Source organism: Schistocerca nitens, chromosome 6, assembly GCF_023898315.1.
Source record: "Schistocerca nitens isolate TAMUIC-IGC-003100 chromosome 6, iqSchNite1.1, whole genome shotgun sequence".
Lineage (NCBI taxonomy): Eukaryota > Metazoa > Arthropoda > Insecta > Orthoptera > Acrididae > Schistocerca > Schistocerca nitens.
In genome coordinates, this window is record NC_064619.1 from 686,948,211 (window position 1) to 686,966,662 (window position 18,452).

The 18,452-nt window shown below is 38.6% G+C and overlaps 1 protein-coding gene across 1 annotated transcript in view; it reads right to left on the reverse strand.

The window, feature by feature from the left end:
- The window catches only part of LOC126262495 (coiled-coil domain-containing protein 112-like), a 117,096-nt gene that overhangs the window by 54,359 nt on the left and 44,285 nt on the right, over positions 1-18,452 (reverse strand). The window lies entirely within an intron of this gene.

Sequence of the window (18,452 nt, forward strand, 5' to 3'; positions counted from 1 at the left end):
ATCACTAAGTGGTTCTAAGGCTTCTATCCAATCACTTATTGACCAGTCTGATTTGGCAGTAGAGTATACTTACTTACTTACTTACTTACTCACTGGTCATACCGGGCTCGAGAGTCCATTACCGCAGCAACGTATTTTCGCCATTTGCCCCTTCAATACCTAGGCTCCTCAAATCAGCCTTCACATTGTCCTCCCATCTATGCCTCGGTCTCCCCACAGGATGTTTTCCTTCTAGGTGCCCTACCAGTACTCTGCGCGCTGCCCTGCCCTCATCCATTCGAGCTACGTGACCCGCCCATTGCAACCTACGTGACTTAATAATACTGATTATGTCAGGGCTTGAATAGAGTTCGTGAACCTCTTCGTTATGCAGTTTTCGCCACTCTCCGCTAATTTCATCCCTTTTTGCTCCAAAAATTTTGTTTTCAAATACTCGAAACGGATTTTCATTTTGCACAGTGAGAGACCAAGTCTCACACCCATACAGCATAACTGGTAGAATAATAGTTTTGTATATTCTAATCTTTAAATTCCTAGACAATATCCGTGATGAAAGTAATCTGTTCAGTGAGAAGTAGCATGCATTTCCCGCCCGTAATCTCTTCTTCAGTTCGGATTCAATCTCATTTCTCGAAGTTATGTCCACGCCTACTGTGTAAGCGTGTCCTAGAGTAGAGTATAGCAAAAGTAATGCCAAAGTTTTAAATTTCAAATTTAAGAAATCATTCACTCAAGAGAATCATGCAAACATATAGTCATTTGAGGATCGCACAGACACCCATATGGATGACATTATGTTAAGCATCCATGGCATAGAGAAACAACTGAAAGAGTTGACAGCAAATTAGTTACCAGGTTCTGAAGGAATCCCAATTCAGTTTTACAAAGAGTACTCTACAGCATCAGCCCCTTACTTAGCTTGCATTTATTGTGAATCTGTCATCCAGCCCAAAGGCCCAAGTGACTGATAAAAGTGCAGGTGCCTCCCATATATATGAAGGGTAAAAGAATGGAACTGCAAAAATACAGGCCAGTATCCTTAACACTGGTTTGCTGCATAATCCTTGAACGTATCCTCAGTTCGAATATAGTAAATTTCTTGAGGAGGGGGTAGCTTCTGTCCACAAATCAGCACAGTTTTAGAAAGCTTCGGCAATGCGAAACTCGGCTTGCCCTTTTCTCACATGATATTTTGCAAACTATGGATAAAGGGCATCAGGCGGATTTGATATTCCTAGATTTCATAAAATATTTGATACGGAGCCCCACCGCATGCTCTTGATGAAAGTATGAACATATGGAATATGTTCCCAGATTCATCAGTGGCTCAAACACTTCTTAAGTATCAGAACACAGTATGTTGTTCTTACGGTGAATGTTCATCAGAGACAAGGGTATCATCAGGAATGCCCAGGGAAGTGTAACAGGACTGTTGTTATTTTCTACATACCATATTCACCCGATTATAAGATGAGGTTTCCACCCAAATTTGTCATTCAAAAAATACTGTGTTGTCTTTTATTCACAGATTAAACTATTGCTGCTGAAGTAAATATTTTTAATGGATTCATTTACGTGTCATCTTACATTTACAGATGAAGCTTTCGCCACTGATGTTTCATACAAATGTATTTTGATGAGTTCTGAAGGATAGAGCTTAGCGAACAGTACTTAAGTTCGAACCGGCTCAAGATTTCCCGATAGGCAGAAGCGCTTGATACAGAATCGATATTGCTCAATCAATCACGTGATATTTTACTTGCGTTGCTAGTGCAATGGAATGAATAGCTGGATATGTGCTTTTCCCATTTACTGTCGCTCCCATCAGCCACCGCACTGAGTGTAAGCTCTAATATAGTAAAGATAGCATTCAAAGGCAAAGGTCTTGTCCTTAAAAAACCATTACATGATTCTGAACCCAAGTCAGTATTTTATTTGGTTATGAGGAATTAATGATTTACAAAGTGCATTGCAAATGAAAATTTGGTACCTGTTCACATATTAAAATACTAGCAGAAAACATTAACCACTTTTAATCAGCTTCAGAACATGAATAAGAAAGAAAATGAATCCAGAATTAAATGTCTAACAAAGGAAACACATGACATTAAAATGACTGAATTTGTTATCGCAAGAATAAATTACTGCAGAAAGACCTGCTGTGGAGACAGATCGCAGGACAGACAAAAGCTCGAGGACTGGACTGAATTGTGATTGCAATCTTTTATTTATGTATTAGTTGATGATGTTATATATGACCAGCATCATAGAAGGTATAGCCATCTGTGTTTCACTGTTTCTCAAGCACAGTGCAACAGAAGGCTAGGAGAGGGAACACTGACACCAGCTTAGCTGAGAATTACAATCAATGCGGGGAGGGGAGTGGTGAGCGGACAGCAAATTTTGTCTTAAGACCAACCATGGGAATCTATACTGTGTACTTTGGCTTTTTATAAACATCTTCCATGTTTAAACTGCAGTTTTCCTGAATCCATGTGTACTCAGAATCAAATTGACTTTAAAACTGAACAAATACTCAACAATACCTCAAATTTCTGTAGAAGATGCTAAAAGTATTGACTGGGGCCAGTGGCGTATTTAGGTGTTTCGTGCAGCAATGTTGTTGGTGCTCACTGTGAGATATGACACAATAGGGGTGTGCCAGCTGCTTGTTATACACAACCAATGAGAAAGCAGCAGACAGATGATGTGTTTTAGTAGCAAAAGACATTACAACACTCTCACATCAGTATAGAAGCAAAAACCTCTGCGTGTTACAAAATTCATAACATATTTAGAACAAACATCCAAATATTTGTGACTATGAAGATTTAAATTTCACATCTGCCTTGTCAGTTTGATGATGACGGGCTAAACAAAGGAGGCAGTGAAGATAAAAATAAAGGTTTCTGTTTGTTTATTTTATTTTGCCTTGTATTATCAAAATGCAGACAACCAACAAGTTTATAATAGGTGTAATGGTAACTTTTAGGCAGATACCTTATGTCAATAACAGCTTGTAATTTTCATAAGTCAAAATATTTTAAAAATAAATTTTACTCAATGAGCCTCTCAAAAAAGGGAGATTGACTTATATTCAGGGTCGTCTTATACTCAGGTAAATACGGTACATAAATGAGCTGGTGGACAAGGTAAGCAGCAGTTTGTCACTGTTTGCTGATGATACTGTGGTGCACAAGAAGGTGTTGAAGTTGAGTGACTGTAAGAGGGTACAAGATTACTTGGACAAAATTTCTCGTTGGTGTGATGAATGGCAGCTAGCTCTAAATGTAGAAAAATGTAAGTTAATATAGATATGTAGGAAAGACAAATCCATTATGTTTGAATACAGCATTAGTAGTGCACTGCTTGGCACAGTTACATTGATTAAATATATAGGTATAATATTGAAAAGCAATATGAAATACAATGGGCATGTAAGGATAGCAGTAGAGAAGGGGAATGGTTGATTTCGATTTATTGGAAGAATTTTAAAAAAGGGTGATTTATCTGTAAAGGAGACCACAAAGAGGACACTAGTGCAACCCATTGTTGAGTACTGTTCAAGTGCTTGGGATCCACACCAGGTCAGATCAAAGGAAGACGTGAAAGCAATTCATAAGTGGGCTGCTAGATTTGTTAGCAGCATGTTCAAACAATAGCCAAGTATTACGGAGATGCTTTGAGAACAGAAATGGGAATCGCTGGATGGAAGGCAACATTATTTTTGAACAGCATTATTGAGAAAATTTCATATAGGGACCATGAAGATCAGATTAGTGAGATCAGGGCTCCTATGGAGGCATATAGACAGTTTTTACCTCACTCTATTTGCAAGCACGGCAGGAAAGGAAATGACTTGTTGTGGTACAGGGACACCTCTGACATGCACTATACAGTGGATTGTGAAGTATGTATGTAGATGTAGTTACATGATCTACATATCTAATCTTCACCATTCTTCTGCAGCACCAGATTTCAAATGCTTCTCTTCTCATCTAAATTGTTTATTGACCTTGCTTCACTTCCATACATGGCTACAAATACTTGCAGAACAGACTTTCTGACATTTAAATCTATATTTGTTGTTAACAAATTTATCTTCTTCACAAACTACAGAAGCTACGCACTATTTGTAACTACAGAAGCTACGCACTATTTATATATACACTCAGTTATTAACTGTGGAATTATTTTCTGGGGAAAAATGCACAAAATATGAACAAGTCTTCAAATAATAACCAAAAATAATAATCAGGCTCTTTGTAAAGAACTACTAAAAAGATTATCGATTTCAAGTACTCCATGTGAGTACATTCACCAACAAGTTATGCATATAAAAGAATCCTTTATAGTTCCTATGCCAACAGCTTTATCCATGGCAATGGAAAAATATTCAGGCTGAAATTACATTCACTAAGCAAGCAAAACAGAAACCCAAAAGAACATTTGCTATCAGGGAATAACATTGTAGAGTAAATTACCTAAGAAGACTGAAGAGATTACTAAAAGAAACTAGAAGTTGTTTTACTCAAAATGGAAACCAAACATCATCTTCATGATCCTGATGTCAGCTCAAAGTATGGATAGTGTGTGCAGTAGATGGTGTTGAGAAATTAATGAATATTGTAGCATTACATTGTGAAATAAAGTATGTGTAGTGTGTGCAGTGACTAGTGTTGAAAAATGAACGAACGATATAGCACTAGCTTTTTACCTTCATTGAAATAATGTTTTTTACAAGAACATACAATCTAATCAGTATTACACCCTAGAGATAAACTAAATGAGATGGTGCTATTTGAGACTGGCAGTGTTAAGCGATCTGATGTTTTCCCAGCATATTTCTAACTTGTAGAATTCTTGTGTGTGTGCTCAGGTCAGTTGGTAAGTTCTCTATGATATTTTGGCATAATTAGGCAGTTTCTTCTTTCTGGAATTGCATGATTAAAGAGGCCATTGAAATTGAGATCCAAGATGGTCTAACGAACAAAAATAGCGGCATACAGCTGAGGAAGATGTTGAACCATGCATTAAGTGGAGAAAAAGCGAAGTGTTCCCATACAGTCAGGTGATACCACAGAGACTGAGACCACAATTTACTGCCCACCACAGCCATCCCCACCGTGACAGCTGTGCGGGCAGTGGCAGGAGCAGGAGTAACAGAGGAGATGGGGTGGGAGGTTGGGGTTGGGGGTGTGTTGGTGGTGGGGTTGGAGGTTAATGGGCAATGTACATAGAACACTGACCCAGACGTAGTAGCAGTCATCAGGAACCACCTGAAGATGGCAACAAATCTGGCTGCCAAAATATCGAGGAGAACTTATGACTTGTCCGAGATGGACACCCAAGAATTCAGCAAGACTGACATTGTATTTGGGAGGATGGTGACTCTCATCCACAGCCAGCCATCCTGATTTAGGTTTCCTGGACTATTTCAGGCAAATGTCAGGGAGTTCCTGCTCTAAGGACATTGCCTACCACATCATTATACTTTAAATATATGTAACTTCCTATATACATAAAATAAGGGCAAGGCAATCGCTCACCTACAGCAGACTGGTGTGTGGAGCACAGAAACACATAACAGTTCCCCATAAGGTAAGTCATTTCGCTCCCGGGATTGGAATGACTCCTTACGCTCTCCCTTAAAACCCACATCCTTTCGTCTTCCCCTCTCCTTCCCTCTTTCCTGACGAAACAACCGTTGGTTGCGAAAGCTTGAATTTTGTGTGTGTGTTTGTGTGTCTATCGACATGCCAGCGCTTTCGTTTGGTAAGTCACATCATCTTTGTTTTTATATATATAATGTTTCTTTTTTGGTCTTAAACTGTGATACCAAGACATGTCCAATATCCTTATTAAAATGATCCTTGATGAATAAAATTTCCTCAGTTTGGTAAACTCCTAGTGTCAAAATTGTTTATATTTCACTATAGGCTCATGGCATAAAGAAAGAAATTAAATTCACTGTCCCATGCAGTATGGTCTGAGTGAGTTAGGGGGACAGACATGGGAGAAGCAAGGGAGAAAATAGAGATGAAGAGAAAAGAGTGATGGCTCCTGAGGTATAAGAGTCAGCAGGAGAAAAGAATAGGAAAACAGTGCTACAAAAAACATGCTCTTAATCCCACTGCAGGGTCAGCCACAGTGCAGTAAGTAGGGATGCAGACATATTGTTTGGGCTCAGCCTGAGTCAGCAGATCTCAGCTTCATTAGGCCCATCTCAGCTAGGATTGGTTCCTCTGAGAACTAATTAGTATGGCAACAGGTGATCTAGCAGCATGATGTGACACTGTTTCTTCAGGTATTTATCAGTTGACACGACTTTCTTCAGTTCAGGAGACTCACAGAGTCAATGCTGTTTATCTTTCATTATTTGCAGATGGTATAAAGAAAGCTGACAGTGCCAGTGGCTGTTTGCACAAAAAGAAGCAGCTAGCAATCTGTTGTCACAAACCTCTAAAAATTAATGGGAATCACAGTTCGTTTTTGAAGAGAAGCACAAGAATTCTGAATATATGCAGTTGCATAATTGACAGTACCGCATATTTTCTGTAGAATGGCATTACAACACCATGCACAAAGAATTTGCCTTTCAGTGGGTCGTCTCCTTTATTCCTAAATAATTTGTAATTCTCACTACAACTTTCTGTGCATTATCATCTGCCTGCTATAAATTTTATTAAGTCTTCAGCAAGCCAGAAATAATTAAATAATACTGATAATTTGTTTTGTTTGTGATCTATGTTGTTGAGAAAAATGAAACCAATCTACAGTCAATGCATTCATTCATTGTTCCTTGTGTGATTGTATTGCCATCTAATGCTGTGTGTTTGCAGTTTTCTGATCTTACTGCTCAGACAGCATGATGTAGTAGTAGGGGAAGTATGCATTCAGGTGAGAGAGATCTGCACCCTTGCTAGAGGTCCATGTGCATGCAGAGTTCTTATTTGTCCCTGTTCTACTGTTTCTACCCCCTATAGTACCACCCTCTTCCTACAATATGTTAACATTTTGTTTCTGTTGTCCACTTTAATTAAGTTTACACGCATACAGGCCCTCATATACACAGTATTCTCAATTGTATCTCTCCCTACCCCAGTATATCAATCTAACTTCTAAATAATGCTGTCTTTATTTGGATGAGCAACATACAAATAACAGAATTAAGCAAATTAGTTTTTGAGAGAGAGAGAGAGAGGTAGAATTCTATAGACCACCAATACAACATTTTAAATTCACAGAGGTACTGATATTTTTAGTTAATGTTGTCCTCTTATTAACCTACCCAAATCATCTTAGTTCCAAAAGTGGAATATTGGTATATAGTGCTCCATACATTCTATCATCAAGGAGAATCTTTGGGATTGTATGACAAGTAAACAGAGAGAAGGAAAATTCATTTTAAATGCACAATTAGGGACAAAGATGCAGTCTGAATCATAATGAAAAATAACCAGGTTAACTTTCTAAAGTGCTAACAATATGTAACCAGACATTAGTAAGTAGCATCCTTGAATGAAATCTAGAACCAAAGGAATGCATAGATGGTTGCGGGAAAAGAAAAAGATAACAGGAAAAATTTGGAATCTGAGAGAAAATATCAGTATGAAAGATACACCATGACAGACAGAGAGAGAATTCAGATACAAATACAAAGGAGGAGAAGGAAAGACAATGAAGGCGAACAGAGAGGAAAAGTGGCAAGGAACCAGTATAATTTATTGTCCAGCATGTGGAACGCAATGGCGCAGTGCGCGCAACTGTAATAATTACTTGAAATTAAATAATAGCAGTAGCTGCACTTTTATTTTTGATCACCATAACCTGTTTCAGCCACCAAGGCCATTTTCAAGTGGTTATGAATCTAGCATCATGCGAGTACACAGGCAGACTATTAACAGCTTGAAAATGTCCTTGGCAGCCAAATCTGACCAAGGCAATAAAAAATAAAATTCAATAGTGCTGTTATTTGATTCCACAGAACTAGCATAAATTAAGACTAAGTGAATGACAAGAGTCATGTAGGTACTGAAGAACCACAGTTTCGAAGTGCTAGAGGAGGGGCAGATCTAAATAGCGAAGCAAGGTAAGATGATTTGCATACTCTCTCTGTTCATTCTTCCCTGACTATTCTTTGTCAGATGTCAGGCTGAAATTTACAGTTCTGGTAGCATACATAAAATAGAATATACAGCAGGGTCACTTGCATTAACTAAAGATTTAGGGTAATAAGATATGTAATAGATCTCAAGTACATTAGATCGATTAGATGAAGAGCAGATTACTCTTGTGGGAGCTGTTGACAAGAATTTAAAATATTTCAGTCCTAAGGGATTAGCCTTACCTTTCACAAAGCACTTTGTTTCTGACCTCTAATGCAGTTAAATTTGAATGTACAATTTGTTGTTGATAACGTATTATGGAAACAGATTTACCCCACCTTGATGACTATCTCATTAGTTAAGTGTCAACAAAGAGCACGCCCAGTACTTGAACCATAGCAAAACACTGTGAGTCTGCTGTAACTGATAATTTGTCTCAGATACTGAAATTCAGCGATTTTTGTCATTGGTAAATCCACTCAAAACATTTAATTACTACTAATACTTTTAAACAGCTGAGTTAGCAAATCACAACTGTCCGCACTACACTCACACAAATAATGAGCTGGATAACATGTTCAGAAGAGGCAACTTTTGGAATCTCTAGTACATACCAAAAACAATGTGTCTGATTTGCAATTAAACATTTTTTCAAAGTACTTATTTGTTGAAGTAAAATTGACTAATGTGTCCATTCAGCAGTGATTTTAGAAGAATAAAATCCTATTTACATGACTCAGTATTCTGTAGTGTTGTGAATTGAGGAAGGTCAGAGTTTAATATCTCATCAATGACAAGCTCATTTAGAGACAGTGCACAAATCTGAGTTGAATCAACATAGGGAATTAAACTGTAACCTTTCAAAGAAATCAATGCATTATTTGCCTTCAGTAATACAGGGAAACAGTGGAAAACCTGAACATGCATGGTGAATTAAAATCCTCTCCTCCCAGATCTCACAGATGTTTCAGAAAACTTCTATTCTATTCTTGTTTAGCTGTTTACTATCCACATTTCACTTCCATCTCAATGGAAGGCTATACTCCACTCAAATACCTGATGTTTAAATTTATATTCAATGATACTAAATTTCTCTTTTCCAAAAAGGTTTTCCTTACTACTGCCAGTCTGCATTTTCATCCTCTCTGCTTTGACCACCGTCACTTATTACGCTGCCCAAATAACAAACCTCATCTACTACTTTTAGTATCTCATTTCCTAATATAATACTCTCACCATCCCAACACATTCCATTCACCCACCTTGTTTTACTTTTGTTGCACCAATCTGAACTTAAATACCTTTTCAAGACATTATCCCTTCTCTTCCAATTCCATCTGTGACAGAATGACAGTGTCACTATAAAACATCAGAATTTTAATTTTTCTCCCTGAAATTGAATTCCCTTTCCTAATGACTCTTTTGTTTTCTTTACGTCTTGCTCAATGTACTGACTAAATAACATCATGGAAAGGCTACAACCCTGCCACAGTCCTCCTCAACTACTGCTTCTCTTTTATGTGCAACAAGTCTTGTAACTACAGACTAGTTCCTCTACAAGTTGTAGATCACGTTTTGCTTCCTGTACTTTACCATTGCTATCTTCACAACCTCAAAGAGTGTATTCCAGTCAACACTGTCAAAAGCGTTCTTTAAACCTGCAGATCCTATAAACATAGATTTGTCTTTCCTTAACCTATCTTCTAAGATAATTTGTATGGTCAGTATTGCCTCATGTGTCCCTACATTTCTCTTCCTCTTCTGCCTACAATATCTTCCCTGGGGTCAGCTTCCACAAGTTTTTCCATTCTTCTGTAAATAGTCTATGTTAGTATTTTGCAACCACGGCTTACTGGTTGTTACCAAACTGTAGCCAAAAATTTCAGAGAAAACCCTAGTTGACTAGTATATAGTTATGTTCCTTCAATCATACTGTCATCATCAGAGGAGGCTTTAATCATCCAATAATAAACTGGGATAAATAGTTTTGTAAGTGATAGCATGACAGGACATTCAGTAAAATAATACTACATGCATTCTCTGAAAACTACATAGTACAGATAGTTCAAAAGCCCACTTATGGCAGCAATATATTGGATCTAATGGTAACAAAGAGACCTGACCTCTTTGAGGGTGTACACACTGAAACCTGTATCAATAAGAGTGAGGTAGTTACATAATAAAAAGAGCAACAAAACAAGTAGAAAGATATATATGTTCAGTAAACTACATAAAAAGGCAGTAGTTTCTTATCTCAATGAGGAACTTGAAATATTTACCTATGGACAGTTGAAGTTGAAGAACTGTGGCACAAGTTTAAAAGAATGGTTGACCATGCACTAGAGAGATGTGTACCAAGTAGAACTGTTTAAGGTGGGAAGGATACTCCATGATATAGAGTCACTGTAGACCAACTTCTAAATAAACAAACACTACTATATAACAGATGAAAAACAAAGCATGCAGCTATAAATAGATTCTGAATTAAATGAGTCTGACTGTCAAGAGGACAATGCGTGAAGACTTCGATGATTAGCTTAGCAACATGTAATCAAAAGATCTCTAACAAAACTCAAAGGAATTCTGGTCATATGTCAAGGACGTTAGTGGCATCAAAGTTAGTGTCTAGACACTGATGGACAAGTCAAGAACTGAAACTGACAGTAGCAAAGCCAAAGTAGAAATGCTGAACTCTATTCTGAAGTGTTCTTTTACAAAGGAAAATCCACGAGTATTGCCCCAATCTAACTCTTGCACCACTGCAAAGATGAGTGATATAAATAGTAATGTCAATTGCTAAATTGCTAATACTGAACAAAGTTCCATAGCCTGAAGGAATCCCCGTCAGGTTCTGTATAGAATTTGTGACTGAGTTAGCTCTCCTTGCAACCAAAGTATAGTGTAGATCCCTTACACAAAAAACTATGCCTAGCAGTTGGAGGAAACTACATGACTCTACAAGAAGGGTAACGAAAGTGAACCACAAAATTACTGTCCAGTATCCTTGGCATGCATCTGTTGCAGAATGTCATAACATATCTTGAGCTCAACATGTAACGAGGGCAGAATGAGATTTTCCCTCTGCAGCAGAGTGTGCGCTGATATGAAACTTCCTGGCAGATCAAAACTGTGTGAAGGAACGAGACTCAAACTAGGGACCTTTGCCTTTCACGGGCAGGTGCTCTACCATCTGAGCTACCCAAGCACGACTCACGCCCCATCCTCACCGCTTTACTTCTGCCAGTAACTCATCTCCTACTTTCCAAACTTTACAGAAGGTCTCCTGAGAACTCTGCAGAACTAGCACTCCTGAAAGAAAGGATAACGCGGAGACATGGCTTAGCCACAGCTTGGAGGATGTTTCCAGAATGAGATTTTCACTCTGCAGTGGAGAGTGCACTGACATGAAACTTCCTGGCAGATCAAAACTGTGTGGCGGACCGAGACTCGAACTTGAGACCCATGCCTTTCGCGGGCAGGTGCTCTACCATCTGAGCTACCCAAGCACGACTCACACCCTATCCTCACAGCTTTACTTCTGCCAGTACCTGAGTAGCTCAGATGGTAGAGCACCTGCCCACGGAAGGCATAGGTCCCGAGTTCGAGTCACGGTCCGGCACACAGTTTTGATCTGCCAGGAAGTTTCATATCAGCACTCCGCATTATCCTTTATTCCAGGAGTGTTAGTTCTGCAACGTTTGCAGGAGAGCTTCTGTAAAGTTTAGAAAGTAGGAGAAGAGGTACTGGCAGAAGTAAAACTGTGAGGACGGGGCATGAGTCGTGCTTGGGTAGCTCAGATGGTAGAGCACCTGCCCGCAAATGTTTCATGTAACAAGGGGTCCCAAACAGAATGACCTCCCCCATACCATCCAGCCTTGATTCCAAAAAATTCCATACCCAACCCACACGACATCCTGAAAGCCACTGATCAAAGTAGTCAGTCAGATCCAGTATTTGTTGACTACTGGAAAGTGTTTGAAACAGTAGTACAGCCAAGCTAATTATATGGAGTAATAAGTGAAATTTGTGTGTTGGTGGGGTGGACACAGCAAATTATTATGGATGGAGACTCATCGATCAATGCAGAAATAACTTCAGAGCTGTCTCAGGGACATGTGTTGGGACTCGTGCTGTTATGTTGTATGTTAATGACTCTACACATAACATCAATAGTAACCTTAGACTTTTCATAGATGATGCAGTTACATATAATGAAGTACTGTCTGATAAAAGCTACACAAATATTGTTAGATCTTGATAATGTATCAAAGTGGTGCAAAGGTTGGCAACTAGCCTCAAATGTTCAGAAATGTAAAATTGTGTAATTTTCACTAAATAAAAAATAATGTCAATTAGTCGCAATTGGAATCAGTCACTCACACAAATACCTGGGTGTAACAATTTGTAGTAATATGAAATGGAATGACAACATAGGCTCTCATAGGTAAAGCAGAGGGCAGATTTCACTTCAGAGGTAGAATACTAAGAAAATATCTCATCTTAAAATACTGGTCAAGAGAGTGGCACCAGCACTGTATAGTACCAACAGGGGATATTGAATGTCTAAATGTCTTACCTCTTCTCCGCCGACGTGCCTGCCGCTGCCTTGACACAGAAGCGGCAGGATCAGTGGACGTAGACAGTGCTGCCAACATATCCACTGTCCACGTCCACTGACCCGGTCGCCTCTGAGAGCTCGATGGCTGCGAATCTGGTGCGTTACGCCACTCAGCATGCATGAGCGCTGAGCATTAAAGAGATACTGAAAAAAACTGAACAGGAAGACGATTGTAGATAGACACAAACTGTCCCATGATTCTTCAACTTCCCGCATCATAATTCATGGCAAAATTGTTTACATGTCCAGACATCAGTGTCTATTGGCCACATTACTTCTATCAGGTGCACTGATGATGTGATTGCCTACGAGCTGGTGCAGAGCTTTTACCTCCTTCCCCCTCCCTTCGACATTGCACTATGTGTGTAGTCCAGTGTGAGCGCGCCTCTAGCGACTCCTACCTCTTCTCGCCCACTCTGTCATTCTCACCAAGGGATGCATGCTGGCAATGGCATGTGAAGAGTGTTTTCTGTCTGCACAGCTACAACAAGGGTACTACTTGGTAGAGTCAAAAATGACCTCAGACAATGGACTTCCTGGGTCTATCTGATACCCTGCCAATGTGGCTTGACATACGTGGGTATGCAGTGATACATCTTAATTCCTCAAATGAGAGGCATCACGACCTTAGATATATATGTCAGAAAAAAGATGTTTGTGACAGAGTAGTTGATAAGTGGTGAGCACCCCACTGATGACAGGTGTTTTCACATTGTGGGTGCTGATACCAGACCTAACGATCCAGTGACTGTAAGGAAGTGGGTAGTAGTCAGATGACCCTACCTGCCGAGGCAAAGATAGGAGTTCCATGGAGTGGGGTGTTGAGGAAGAAAGAGCTGCATGAAATCTAACAATGCAAAATGTCAAAGATAATAAATGGACTGCACTTGTTAACTGTAAAGTTGAATATCAGACCTGTTCTGTAAGTAGTACAGAGAGGCAGCATACAAGTTGATAACTGTCATCATTTACCATGTACTGAGTTGTAATTTTGGAGATAATATGAAAAGGTGAATTGCATCCCACTTCTTATTTATGTGGTGAACAAGAAGTTAATTTTCAGCAGCTTCTTTATCTGCAGCCTATAAGGAGGCAAAGTCTGAGCCGAGTTGGAGGAAGAAGGCACAAGGATTCAGAGCACAGATTAGCTGGACCCTGATTAATAATACTTAAAGCCAATTGAGTATTCAGTAAGCAACATTCATTATATTAAAAGGAGTGTTTAGGCTGCAACTTATTCAAGTGTTTGGTGCATGCAGTGAAGTATAAAAAAACACCATGCAGCCCAAGCCAACCTGAAACACTTTATATAGTGACCTTAGCAGCTAAAAGAGAGATAGAGTTAACAAAAAATCCAAAACTAAGAAAATTTCATGAGAAAGCACCAAGGAGAAGAAGCATTGCCAAGGGCAATGGGAATAAAATAACAAGACATTCTATACAGTACAGACATCAAACTAAATCAGTAATACATAATAAAACTGAGTGGAAAAGGAAGAAGAACGCTGTTGGGGAGAAACAAACCAGTATTCACACAACAACAGTACACAATCTACAAGCAGTCGTCAAAAGATTGCAGCGCACACGCAGTCATCGGCACATTGCAGCCTACATGAAGTTAATTGGCAGCATGCAGTTGTCTGCAGATTGCAGACCACATGCAACACTTCGGTAGCACACGGCTATGAGCAACCAGCAGATGGTGCACAGTCTGTCAGTAGCACACAATATAAAGTTAATGGTGAGCAGTGCTTGTGACCAATTTAAAAAGTTGTATACAATAAGACAAGGGTAGAATACAATTAATTTTAAAATTAAAAACATCAATATTATGATAAGCATGTTGGGATGAAAATACAATATTTGTTTATGTATGTCATCACAAGAAAGATGATCATATTAGGAGAAATGAATTGAGACATCATTTTGGAAAAATTCAATAAATCTACTAATTAGATACAAACACTTAATGAGGAAAATAATATGAAGATACAAAAATCAATATACAAAATACAGTCGTCTAGAGAGGAGGTACTTAACAGTAATAGTGACAAATTTACTCAATTTGATGAGAAACTTGAGGTTTGGAGGAGCATTTAGTGAATACACTAGATCACAAATTAAATGTTTTTAAAAATGAAATTCATACTGAAATGCTTCAACAATGTGACCTTGTATCTAAAGAAAGTCAAGAACTTATTAGGGAAATTCATACTGGTGTGGATACTTTGCGAGAATTTGCAGTGTAAAGTTGTAAAGGATCAGATCTCAGATGTGCAAAGTCATATTGAACTTTTAGAGGAAAGGAGCAAGAATGTAGATTTCATTTCTTCACATGATATCTTCACGGGTTTGGAGGAAAGAGTACAGGTCTTAGTGGATCAGAAATTTCAAGAGAGTGGATGTATTTTAAATAGTGTATAGCTTTCCAGGGACAAAGTAATGCATTAAAATAATAAATTTAAATGACTGTGGGAAGAGCTAGCTAAAATGAGATAAGAAATCACAGAAAGTTAGTGTAGAGGGAAATCTTTAGATACAAATACTTTATCAGAAGACCTACCACTAAGCAGTAGCATGAACCTATACAAGCATTTTCGAAAGTTTAAACCTGACAGAGATGTACACTCAAGGTACTTCTTACGAGTTTTTTTTTTGAGTTCTTTACCTCAAACATAGGAGTATTCTCAGAAAACAGATTTTGGATTAATCAAACAATGGAAAAAATCCAGGATGAAATGTAACACCTCGTCCTCTTGCACTCCCCAGCATCACTTCACTGTCACCCACCCTTCCCCTGCTATTCCTCCCTCTCCCTGCTCCAGCCTCCTCCTTACCCACACCCAGTCGCCACAGCCTCTCCCATCATGCACTACTGCTGTAGCTCGCAGTGTGGCTTCAGCTGCCAGAGGCTGCAGTCAAGTGTGTGAGAGTTCCGTTTGCGTGTGTGTGTGTGTGTGTGTGTGTGTGTGTGTGTGTGTGTGTGTGTGTTCTATTTTCGACAAAGGCCTTGGTGGCAGAAAGCTCATATTGTGACAGTCTTTTTGTTGTGCCTATCTGTGACTCAACATCTCCGCTATATGGTGAGTAGCAAGATTTTGCATTAAGTTATCTAAAGGGGGATGCTGCTGAGTGGGGGAATGCTCACTCGGAAGAATTTATTTCATGGAAGGATTTTCAAGAGAAATGTAGATGAAAATACTGGTCATTTACTTCATGGAAATAGTAAGTTTAATAAAAAGTTTCAAAAGAAACGAGAATTAAATGATTGCCAAGTGACCAAATATCTGGGTGGAAAGTTGAAACGACGACAACATCACTTAAGAAATGCGGACACACAAACATTTAATAATAATAATAATAATAAAATAATAATAATAATAATAATAATACAGAAGGGGCTACGATCGTACAACCCAAACAATTTTAGGGATGGAAACCGATCGGCATCCTGGTCAAAGGATTGTGATCCAGGATATAACAAATTGAATAGACCCATTAAAAAAAAGAAAGTAGCTTTTAGCGATGATGATGATGTTTGGTATGTGGGGCGCTCAACTGTGCGGTTATCAGTGCCCGTACAAATTCCCAACCTTTGCTCAATCCAATATTGCCACTTTCTTGGATGATGATGAAATGATGAGGACAACACAAACACCCAGTCATCTCGAGGCAGGTGAAAATCCCCGACCCCGCTGGGAACCCAGGACCCCGTGCTTGGTAAGCAAGAATGCGACCACAAGACCAGGAGCTGTGGACAGCTTTTAGTGAAATCACATCATTAAAAAGTGGCTATTAGCATATGATGAGCAACAGAGATGTCCCAAAATTACAAAACCAATTATTGTAGGCACTTCCATTATATCAGAATCATTATTTGATTTTTTAAGACAGAGAAAAGTTTATCTGATACTTCCTGTAAATGGTGTATATGTAGTAGGCATTACAGGAGTTAAAGCTAGACAGATTAAACAATAAATATGATTACCAATAACAGTGAATAATTTTATGTTTATGCAGAACTGTTAATAGTACCTAACATGAATCTGCAATTGCTATGGGGGGGTGGATTGGCTGATGACATACAAAGTTTTCTCTCTGCACAACTTTTAATGTGTAATTGTAGAGACAAAGCATACATAATACCATTTAAAGGAAACACCAGTGATGGAACAGACAGAGATAACATCTGCTTAATAGCAACTAGTACTGTTATAAATGTAGAGTGTACAATTGAAATGCGAGGTAACTACAAGAACACTTAAAGCTGAAGCTTATGAGTCTGAATTACTGAACAATTTCTAAAAAGATGATTTCTACAAAATATTTCTAATGTACATTGCAGTATTTTCAGATAAGCCTGGAGTACTGGATGATTATATTTGTACTTTTACGATCAAGAATGAAGCTCCTTTCTTTTGTAAACCGTATCCGGTACCCTTGAGTGTACACCCAGCAGTGCAAGTGCAAGAAGAAATAAATAAGATGTTGGATGAAGGAGTATTAGAGCATAGTTCAAGTGTACGTAACATGTGTAAAGCCACAGGGGGAGTACGTCTGGTATTGGATGCAACACATTGATATATTTTTTCACTTTCTTACTTCTCAACTTTGAGGACGAACTTCGAATTCCCTCTTTCCATATTCAATATGTCTCTATCTTTGAGACCCTTCCCTGTTTTCCATGTCATCAGCGACAGTCATCACAGAGTGACACGCACACGCACATGTAGTACACAAACACACACACACACACACACACACACAGTGTACAGTCATGGATATGATCTTAAGCAGATGTGGGAAACATTATAGGAACAAAAATAGTTTTTTTAGGAGTTAGTTTTGTCACTTTTTTGAGGAGAGGAATAAAGGGGTCAGGTCTCAGAATAACCCAAAGATAAGAGTGACAAGGTAACATGTAGAAGGAAAAGGGGTTTGGAGGAGAGTAGTGACAGGAAGAACAGTCTGGCAGGAGAACTGTCTGGAGAAAATTAAGAGTATTTAGGAGTCTGGTGGGGATGTAGAGATAGGAAAAAGGAAAACAAAAGGGAAAAGTACTGGAATATTCAAAATAATAGTAAAGAAGCTATAGGATGCACTTTATGGGAGTTTATGGGTAAGTTACCCCAGAGAAGGGAACTTATACCAGATTTGGGTGGACACAAGAAAGGGAGGACCCCAACCACTTTATGGGAAGAGAGGTACATCACGTTGACAGGGATATGAAGTTAGAGAAAAGAGTACTTAATCCCTGGAAGGACAGTGTTGAGAAATGTTTATGAGTATTATTATTCGCACATGGATTGAGACCCTTGATAAGGGAGCATTCCCTCCAGACTGATTACATAAAATTATTAAAGTTAACTAATTTACTTGCTTCTGAGGACACAATGTAATCTCAGTACTCTGATGTTTGATCATAGAATTATAGACAAAATTTACTTCCTCAAAAAAAACTAGAGAGTTTCATGATAAGGTATAATGAAATATGCATTAAAGGTGAAACCAAACACAAAGAAATATTTACTGCAATGATAAACTTACACAAAAACTGAACCTGATATCAAAGCTATTGTGTCTATGTATGTAAAACTTGTATAATAATTAAAGTTGAATGTGTGATCACAACATCTTTTCTCTTACATTAGTGGAGAGATACGTAGTACACATCCCATTCCTTGAATGAGAGGTATCACATCCTTACATACATATTTCAGAGAAAA